Below are 11466 nucleotides of genomic sequence, written 5' to 3'. Positions count from 1 at the left end.
AAAGCAAGGAAGGAAATAATGTTCTGTACTTGGTATTCGAGTATGTTGCGGTCGTATTTTCGTTGTCTTTTGTTTATCCACACCACGGGATCATGGTCGTGCAATAGCATTTTGGGCTGCTATTTAGAATTCGATAGCACACCGCTATTTAAATCCATGATGTTTTATATGAATATTTTTCATTAATGCTTTTGATCTCTGTTATAGGACGCCTTATGTGAATATTTTCATTAATGCTTGTGATATTTGTTTAACAGAGCTTGATGTACCAACTGTGCAGAGGTGTTGCTTTCTGCCATGGTCATGGAGTTCTACACAGGTTATTATTTTTAACCCTTGGTTATTTTTCTCTATCCTCTACACCTAGGGATGGCAACGGGTCGAGTTCGGCCCAGGTATTGGTCTCCCCGTCCCCGTTTAAAAAACCGCGGGGATTTAAACGGGAATCCCCATCGGGTAATCGGGGAAAACCATGGGGAAAACCATGGGGAAAACCGCAGGGAAACAAGTATCTCCGTTTAGCATAAACGTTTATTTAAACGGGTAACGGTGGGGTTGTTCATTCGGTTAATTCGGTGGCCGAACAGACCGAACTATCATTAACCGAATTAACCGATTTTTTTAACCGTTAATCGAACCAAATTTTTTTTCAAAAATATTAACCGAACCGAATAAATTTCGGTTAATTCAGTTAATTTTTGAATTAACCGAAATTTTTTAGAATTTTCGAATTTAATACTAGAGAGCACTGTGCTCTCATTTGCTAGGGAAGAACGTGATGTTTGGTATAGGTCCCGAGGCTGATTTTAATATGGCTAATTCACATGCTTCGCTTTGTCAGAGGAACGTTAAAGCTTGTGTAATAGAGACAGCTTGTATGAGGTTATTGGAATGCGATGTGAAAATGAGGGTTGCTGTCGAAGAGACGAAGACAATATGCAAGTTGCATTGATTTTAAATTCTACTGGATATAATTTTGAGCTTGCCAATGCTAGTGGTGGGTTTTAGGTGTGTAATGGTATATTGGACGAGGACCCTACCGTAAGTACACGTTCGTTGGAAGTAGCACAATACCATCAAACCAACTAGACTTTTCCCATTTAACTAGACAATGTTTGTCTATTAAAAGATATTAAAGGTTCACACGTAATTGCAAACAAGAAGTGTAACCACTATTTTTACGATTAAAAGAAAAAAAGAATATTATGAGACAGTAAAAATTGAGGTAAATTCTAGAAATTGAAGCGGGGACAATGTTTTAAAGTGTGGCAGTATGGGGTGAAAAAAATAATAAAAAATATTTAAGGGTTAATTTAAAATATGTTATTAATATTATATATATAAAATAATTATTTTTAATATTTATCGGGTCGGGTATCGGGCCGGGTAATCGGGTAATCGGGGTGGGGATTACCAAACCCGTCCCCGTTTAACATAAACGGATTTTCCCCGTCCCCGTCTCTATTTATCATCCCCGAACCCGACCCGTTAAATTCGATTTTTAATTTTCTCCTTCGGATTCGAATTTTTTTGCCATCCCTATCTACACCAATCTTTTAGGATATTCAATAATCCTTTGTTTTCCCCCTTTAATTAACTCAGGGATCTTAAGCCTCACAATCTTCTCATGGATAGAAAGACCATGGCGCTTAAGATAGCCGATCTCGGCCTAGCTCGGGCTTATACGGTCCCCCTTAAGGGTACACTAATGAGGTATTACTGCTACCAACTGTTAATAATATTCCCTTACTTGTATTATCATCCATCTCCTAATTTTGCAAGTAAATGTTTTTTTTAGATATTGACGCTGTGGTATAGAGCACCTGAAATATTGCGGAAGACGGTTATCAGATAGAGTAAAATCGTAATTAATAATTTGAGAAAATAAAAATAAAGATAAAAGAGACACAAAATTTACGTGGAAAACCCTTAAATAATATAGGGTAAAAATCACGGGCAACGGTAGAAGAATTTTACCATAAGAAAATAGGAATTACAACTTCTCTCGATCTACCAAGGAGAAAACAATGATAATTCTCTTTTAATAAAAATAAAAACAACTCTCAAGAATTCTCTAAATTCTATCTAGTATTGGAAGAAAGCTAGAATGCTTTGGGATGGTTTTGAAGCTAAATGAACTAGGGTATTTATAGTTAAAACTTAAAGACTAATTTATAAATATCCTAAATTATAATGACTAAAAATGATTTTACCATTTTTCAAATTTTAACCAAAAAATCGGTGCATTAATTATACCACCGAAAGTTGTTTTTGGCCATGTGGCCAACTTGACTTTTTCAACATGAAATCCTTTTGGGGTCTAATCGTTACTCAACTGTTGTGGAGATGTGGTCTGTGGCTTCATCTATTATTATCATTATTCACTGACCTGTTATTATTTTTATACCCGTATCACGTACATACATGTATTCCATAATTAACACTCATATCCGGGTAATCATTTGATTCGTACTACTCGATTTGTTAAATAATATCTTTATTTGTTATTACTATCATTATTCACTAACATGTTGTTATATTGATATTGGTGTCGCACACATACATGTATTCAACAATTAACACTCACATAGATTCATACCACTTGATTCACTAAATATTGTCTTTAATTGCTAATATTAGAATTACTTGTTATCATATTGATACTTGTGTTATATACATATGTGTATTCAACAATTAACACTATCCAAATAAACATAGATTCATACTACTGTGATTCACTAAATAATGTCTTTATTCGTTATTATTATCGGTATCCACACATGTTATCATATTCATACCTGATTCACACTCATACATGTATTCTACAATTAACATTCAATTCCGAATAAACATAAATCCGTACAACTCGATTCACTAAATAATGTCATTCGTTCTAGCTGAACTGTACATCAAGACTGCCCTGTTCGCCGGAGAATCTGAACTGCAGCAGCTTCTTAATATTTTCAGGTCCACTATGATGCCCCTATCTAGTCCCTGCCATTGTGGAGTGGTGTTTCCATTTTGATAGTTTCTGATTGTCATGGTTGCAGGTTATTGGGTACCCCAAATGGAAGGTGGCCGGGAGTGAGCAAACTACCAAACTGGGATGAGTATCCGCAGTGGAGCTCTGAGAGTCTGGTATCAGCTGTTCCTGAAATGGATAGCGATGGGCTAGACCTGTTATCTAAGATGTTGCAATACAATCCCTCGAAGCGTATTTCAGCCAGGAAAGCCATGCAACATCCTTACTTGCAGATCTTAACAAGGTTTGTCTTCGAAACAACACGGGGGGAGTTTTCGCAATAAAAAAATATCTGCCTCTCTCAAGCATTCGTATTATTTGGACTACTAGTAGCTTCTTTTCTGATTTGTTTGTTAAACTAATAAAGAATAATTGAATCAACACTTAGTTTAATTTTTGGATTTTAAAATTTATTGTTTAATTTTTTTGGGTTTAAGATTTAGTATTTAAATTTGATGTTTAGGATTTAGTGATTATAATTTAATGTCTCAAGTTCTAATTATAATGTAAGGTCTCAAGTTCTAGGGTTAGTGTTTTAGGGTTTTATGGCTAATATTTCAGTGTTTATAATTTATTTGAATATCCATTTACAAGTGTGGATGTAGTGGTCGTGTGATCCCAAAATTTAGGGTCTCACGCTTTGAAAAAAATATTATGATTTTACTTTTAAGAGCGTTTGGATGATATTTTTTAACTAAAATGTCACGATTATAAAGTTATTTTGTGATATTTTCTTAGTCTTATATGTTTAGAATTTTTTATTTAATAAGAACAATCTTTTATTTAATAAGTAGCACATAACCTACACATCTTTTAAGATAGGACTATAAATTTATAGCGATTGATTTAATATTTATTATATTGCTTGTTTTTTTATAGATATTATATTGCTTGTTAACGAAGAGGGATTAAAATTAAGTAAATATTTTACCTTAATGGACAAAATATGATTTAAGTAGGACAAGCAAATATTAAATAAGTATTTTATAATGGAGGAAAAGAACATAATTTAAATTAGATCAAAAATAGATTTTGAATAATATTAAAAATAAATAATTTTTTAGAGGTGAATTTTAGTTTAAAACTAAATAGTGTAGAGCAGTGTGTTAAATTTTTTTAAATATATATCTTGTAATCATTTCGTATTTTTGGTTGATTTTAGTTTAAAACTAAATAGTGTAGAGCAGTGTGTTAAAAAAGATTTTAAATATATTATATTATAACCAAACTTTTCTCATTTCTTTCACTTAAAACGACTTTTGAAAACTTTTCATAAAAAACATCCATAAGCATATAAATAACTTTACACTGGGGAACTCCCAAAATAAATATTTACATTTCAAAATAATACTAACCAACTTTAAAATAAATCTATGACTCAACTCGACAACAATGTTTACATATATATGCCCTTTAAAAATACTGAGACGTACTATGATCTGCTATGGTCAGGACCTCAACCATTGTACTCATTCCTCAATTGCTCTACCTAATTTGTGTAGGAACAAATTCCAAATGCTGAGCTAACTAGATCAGTGCCACAATAACAACTAAATCACACTAATTGTATATAATTGAAGGCTCAAGCTATCAAGTCTACTGCTTTTCTTTAGTGAGTATACTATACTCACTCTCTACTCTATGGTAGATCATGGCACGACTAAGGGTTCTGTATCTCAGAGCTCACACACCCCTTTAGTTTATCGAGAATATGGCCCCAAAAATTCTCTGCATCAAACACCACACTCTCGACTAACCCACCCCTTATGAGTGTCAAGCCTTGGCCTTAGTTAGTTAGCGTAAAGTGTCTTGCACACTCCCTAAGGATATATCCGGATTGAATCTATAATTTTCGCCAGTACTAGTTTTTCTAAAGGAACTCATGTGTCCTGGTCGTTTCCTGAGTATTCAAACAAGTCTAGTCTTATTTCTCCTAATTATCCGTATTTCTACGTTTGGATTAAAATTTATTATTGTTCCACTTGTAGATAAGCTTTTAGAAACCTCATTGCTCCTACAATTCTCTTGCTTTAAAGCCCAAACCTTGTCTTAGTATCGATATTAGCCTTATAGTATCGGTACTCTTGCTTCAGTATCGATATCCAACCCATGGTATCAATACCACCACTCTAAATTATCTTGAAAGAAAAGGGAGTATTGATATCATGTGGGAGTATCGATACTAATATCGATACTTCCTAGAGTATCTATACCAAAATGGCATTCTAGAATCCCAGTCTCGATACCGAATTCCTTGGTCTTGATACCAGACCCTCAATATCGATACTCCTTTAAAGGGTATCGATACGCTCTTTAACACTCTCGGTTCTAAGCCTAAAACATGAACAATATCGATACTCACCCTTAAACATGACTTATTTAGGCATGAATTTGCCGCCCAAACTCCCTAATTTTCTTACTTTAAGGTTTAAGGTTTCCCAAGGTGTATTAATCTTCTTATTTGATCTTGGGGGTCATAAAGAAGGCTTTAATACATGCTAAAAACATCAAACATTAAATCTACCGTGGAATTCTACTCAATATGCTTAAAGCTTAACTTTTTAGCTAAAACTCATTTCTAATTATCTACAACTGATAAAAAAAATATCAGAGTAATTCAAAATAATATTTCAACTTTTAATTCAAATCCGATCTCAGGTAGTATCAAGCAGTTCTGCTTTGTTCATATAATAAATAAACTGTCTAATTTAAAATCCCTTTTAAAATCCCTTTTAAGCATGGTTTAGTATCATAATATATGTTTATACTAAATTATATTATACTAATCATACTTCTACTTTGCAAACACTTCATAATCGTATACATGTCAGCTATAAATTTTAAAACATAGTCGGATGTCATTACTGTTACCTGTAAATATTACTTAGTGCTTGATGACAAGCTCAGCTCCCTACTCCTTCCGCTTTAATTTACCTACGCGTGAAAATCATCACACGCTAAGTATACACTTAGCGAGACATAAAAAGAGTAAGTAAAACATTTTAAAGCATAAAAAGCCATAAAAGATCAAAATACGATCAAATCGTATAAAAAATATATAACGCACAAAACTAACTTGATAAGCCAAATTTTCGTCACATAACCTGTGAAACATTATTTATATGTATAACATATTTATTAATCTGTCTAATCAAAAAAATCCATTCAAAACCCAATGTAACATATGAGAATGCAAGGTACAAATTGCCATAAGTGCTAAACGAAAGTATAGGTACCGCAGTAACAACAATACTATACTAATATATCAAAATGATAATTCACAAACTCATTATGAACATCATCAATGCACACATAGTACCGAAAGCACACAAAGGTACTAATACGAAAATGCAACAAATACATTAAACAAAATTGATCTGTAACCACCTTATTCAAGGTATTAACAAGTGCTCATTGTGAACACCATCATTGCACACATAGTGCCATAGTACTAGTACACAAAGTACTACTCCAAGTACACAAAGTATTGGTACGAAAATGCAATAATGCATTAAAAAATCGATCGATAACATCATACTCAAAGTATGTCGAAATGCACCAATGACTCTCAATGTACATACAATAGGTTGTTATATCCCAAAACGCAAATTAAACGTTTATTCTGAAACACCAATAGATGTTAAATAGAGTAAAATACATCCAATTGTTTTAGGGTAGTTCATACCCTAAAATCCTTTAATAAAATCATTTTCATAAACTTTATTAAAATACTTCAGAATGCGTTAAAAACATGCTTAGTAAAAACACTCGAGGTTGACTCATCGTAAGTCGTCCTCATATCATATAAGTAAATAGTAAATACACTCACTTTAACTATTTATACAAGTCAAAATATAAGCCTCACTAAGCTTTAAGCTTGATCTTCTGCTTTAAATTCGCTTCTATTAAGAAGTTCATCACAATTTCGTATTTTGGCAGTTTTCACTATCTTTAAAGAAATATTATTTTGTATTAATCTATTCACTTAAAAATTATTCCGTTTATACCTCTGTAAACTAGACTCGAATACAAATAGAACCATATAAGCACTTCTTCTAGTTCAATTTGTACAATTTATAGTGAATTTTAAAAGTTGACTTACAAAATCTGTTTTGAGCAGAATCTGTTGCCCTGTTTTCTGACCTATCTTTGATTAAAAATTCATATTTTTGTATACTCCTCGAAATTAGTTTTCATTTGTTCTAAACAAAACTATACTGGTATACAAATCCAAAGGTGTAAGAGTCATCATCTACTCATTTATGTAGAATTTATGGTGATTTTCTAAACTTACTGTTCAGAATAAAATTTTTAGACAGGTTTCACCAACTTATATTTCAGATTATTCACTAATTTTATTAGATCACCAAATGAACATACATGTTTGAACCAAAAATCACATAACATTTAGGAATCACTTCTTACCATTGTAACTCCGTCGCTGGCTCATCGCAAGCCAATTTTTGTATGATAGCATAAATACAAATTAAATATGCACTCACATGGTGTCCTTAGCTTGTAAACCTTCTTTAGAAATTCATATTCCATCCTTAAGCTTGATCTTGATTTCAAGCACACAATCTAAATGAGCTTCATTATAAACATATGCAAATTCAAACCACATGTTATAATCTTACTAACATAGTCACACAATAGAAAATAATTTCTCAAAAATCTTTCGATGCTCATTCGATACTAATTTTCCATAGTTATTGAATAGGTCCTCAACTTTCATAAAATTACAAAAATGGTCCCCAAATTTTTTCTAAGGCTTTTATAATATTTCCTACATTATTTCCAACCCCTACATAATTTTTTTCATAATTTTTCTCTTCCCCAAAAGCCAAGGCTGAAGAGTACAAAATGGTCCCCAAATTTTTTCTAAGGCTTGTAGAATATTTCTTATATCATTTCCAGCCCCTACATAATTTTTCGCATCCTCAAAAGCCAAGACTGAATAGTACAAGTCTAGGTTCCATGATTTCACTTGGTTTTGATTCGATTAGAGCATGAAGTCAACTTCTATTCAACCTTATAAAATCTCTACAATCAAAACCCTAATAAAATTTCATCAAATCATAATTTTCTCTAATTTTTAAGGTTAGGCCGAAACTACAAAATGCATTTCTATGAGGTTTGATCATGATTTAATCATCAAACAAGATGGAAATGATTCTACAACCTCAAAAACCTCAAAATCCATCATTATTTCCATAAACCCTAATATGAACATAAACCCTAGAATTTGGGATCTTTGAACTCAAGCAATAGCATGCAATAATGGTACCAAATGACAGAGCTCATAGAATATAACAATTTTCTATTTTACGTCTTAATCCAAAAACCTAATAAATTGGCTTAAAATGAAAAAATAAAAATTCTCTTACCTAGAGTATTAAGGCCACGAAATGGAGGAGAAAGATGACCAAGTTTTCATGAAATATTAGTTAATTTCATGTTAATTTATCATGTATTTAAGCTTAAATTATATTCATTTAATGAGAAATGACAATTTTACCATTAATGAAACTTGATAATTACATCCATACCAAGCCACATAACCCTTATAATCTTTATAAAGTCAATATGAACAAAATATTTTACCCTTTTCCAATATAACCAAGCAACTTTCCAAAAATTGCTATCTTGCTACTTTGATCCAACAATCCAAATTAAACATGGAAATAAGTTCTCAAATCCAATGATCCATATTATTTTTATCATTTAAAAATGTAAAAATAATATTTTTAAGCCTAATTTATCATCCTTCAAATTTTCCCAAAATTTCTATTCGATCTGATTTACCGAATTCATACCGGACTTTAATCATTTCTAGTTTTTAACATAAATTCCGAATCAGGAACATGATTTCAATAAATCCTCACTTTCAAGAGTAAACTATCCATTTATGGAATAAAAATTTATTTTTTTTGTAAAACTGCCACTTTAGTACCTAAACTTTTCCAAATTTTATACTTTGGCTACTAAGTTTTCAAAACTTACATTTTGGTCACTAATTAAAATTTGTGGGTATTACACACACTAACAACAAAATCATACTAATTGTATATCACGGAAAGGCTCAAGCTATCAAGTCTATTGCTTTTTCTATAGTGATTATTCTTGCATACTCACTATCTACTCTATAGTAGACATCATGGTGCGGTTGAGAGTTCTGTATCTTAGAGCTCACATACCCGTCTAATCTACCGAGAATGTGGCCTCAAAATTCTCTACATCAGATACCACACTCTCGACTAACTCACCCATTGCGAGTGTTAGGCATTGGCCTTAGTTAGTCAGTTTAAAGTGTCTTGCGCACTCCCTAAGGATATATCCAAACTGAATCTATACTTTCAACAGTGCTAGCTTTTCTAAAGGAACTTGGTGTCCTGGTTGTTTCCCGAGTATTCGAATAAGGCTAGTCTTATTTCATCATAATTATTCGTGTTTCTATGTTTGGAATAAATTTTATTACTGTTCTCACTTGTAGTCTTATTTGGGAGTAATTATAAGCTTTTGGGAAACCTCATTGCTCCTATAATTCCTCTTACTTTAAAACCCAAAACCTTGTCTTAGTATCGATACTAGCCTTATAGTATCGATACTAGCCTTATAGTATCGATACTCTTACTTCAATAACGATACCCAACCCATGGTATCGATACTACCACTCTAAATTGTCTTGAAAGAAAATGGAGTATCGGTACTCATGTGGGAGTATCGATACTGGTTTCGATACTCCCTAGAGTACTAATACCAAAATGACATTATAGAATCCTGGTCTCGATACTGAATCCCTTGATCTCGATACTAGACCTTTAATATCGATACTTCTTTAAGGGGTATCATATTGCTATTTAAAACTATCGGTTTTAAGTCTGAAACATGAACAATATCGATACTCACCCTTAAACATGTCCTATTTAGGAACAAATTTGCCACCCAAACTCCCTAATTTTCCTACTTTAAGGTTTCCCAATGTGTTATTAAGTCTTATTTGATCTTGGGGTCATAAAGAAGGCTTTAATACATGCTGAAAACATCAAACATTAAGTCTACCATGGAATTCTACTCAACATGTTTAAAACTTAACTTTATAGCTAAAACTCATTTCTAATGATCTACAACTGGTATGAGGAAGCTGTGAGTGTGTTAACTTATTTCTCTTGCTGCTAAAGCCTCACCAAACTCAACTAGGAGGCATTTTCTCTTTACCTCTTGCTTTTGAGCTCTCCTCCACTTCCTTAGCTAATCAAAGGTAAGAAAAGGGGTTTACTAACTTATCTAAGGCTTAAAGCAAGGTTAAGAACACTCTAATTAACTCAAACTTACTAGAACAAGCTTAAATATTTTAATCTCCTTTAGAAACCCATTTTAGAAACCAACACCAAAACTAGAGATTAAGGCCTTGAAATAAAGCTTAAGGGATGAATATTAGATTTCTTACCTTGATTAACTCTAACTAGGGTTGTATTTCAAAAAGCTTTCTCCATTGAGCTTACTCTTGAGAAGGAAAAGAAGAGAGAAAAAAAGAAGATAATTTTGGGGTGTTGGGTTTTCACGTGAAATACTCTATTATAAGGGTTTCTATCCTTTAATTTGATAAATAGGTAAACTACACTTTTGGTCCCTCACCTTTGAAACCCAACTTAAACTACCACTTAGCTTGAACTCTTGGGCCAAACTTAAGCTCAATACCCTTATAAAATGATCCAAACTGGTATAAGAAATCTAATGGGTTCAACTTATGTGTCTCAGGTTGACCCGAACTATTAACTCGAAATTCAGGGTATTACACTAACCCATAATTTAACAAAATATTATCACCTTAGTGAATATTTTGACAAAATATAAAAATAACATTAGACATTTTTAAAGTATTAAATTAAACATTATAATTAAAATATTATAGGGTAAACTATACCAATAATCCCCTTTGTTTTCAGTCTGACCGGCTTTGGTCACTAGTTTTTTAATTAAGTGCGCTTGGTCCCTTACCTTATCGATCCGTTCGATTTAAGTCCAACGGCCGTTAACTTCCGTTAACCCATTAATGAAGTTAACGATCGAGGGACTTAAACCGAATGAATAACGTAAGGGACCAAACACTTAATTAAAAAACTGATGACCAAGTCATTTAGACTGAAAACAAAGGGGACTATTGGCATAATTTACCCAATATAATATAGATATTTAATTATAGTACTTGTGTGATTGCCTCATCGGCTTTGTAATGAGAATACTAAAAATCTGCATAGGAGGGAGGCCCAAATAGGAGATACAAAAATTGGGCTTAGAGTAGAGCAGGCAATAGTATTGGTTTTGTTATTAATGGTGAAAGAAGGAAGATGGGGTGGCTCAGCCAGGCCTGGTGGGGGTGAGAACCGAGAGAAGGGCGAATCGAAGCAACCAGCAGCGTAAGCCACCGCACTGTTTGGGCA

General features: G+C 32.7%; 1 pseudogene; it reads left to right on the top strand.

Annotated features, from left to right (window-relative positions):
- Positions 1-245: 245 nt before the first annotated feature.
- On the top strand, positions 246-11446 carry LOC120152770 (annotated as a pseudogene).
- The last annotated feature ends 20 nt before the right edge of the window (positions 11447-11466 follow it).

The sequence above is a fragment of the Hibiscus syriacus genome, unplaced genomic scaffold (genome assembly GCF_006381635.1).
Source record: "Hibiscus syriacus cultivar Baekdansim isolate YM2019G1 unplaced genomic scaffold, ASM638163v2 tig00002840_pilon, whole genome shotgun sequence".
Lineage (NCBI taxonomy): Eukaryota > Viridiplantae > Streptophyta > Magnoliopsida > Malvales > Malvaceae > Hibiscus > Hibiscus syriacus.
This window is presented reverse-complemented; position numbering and strand designations above follow the sequence as displayed.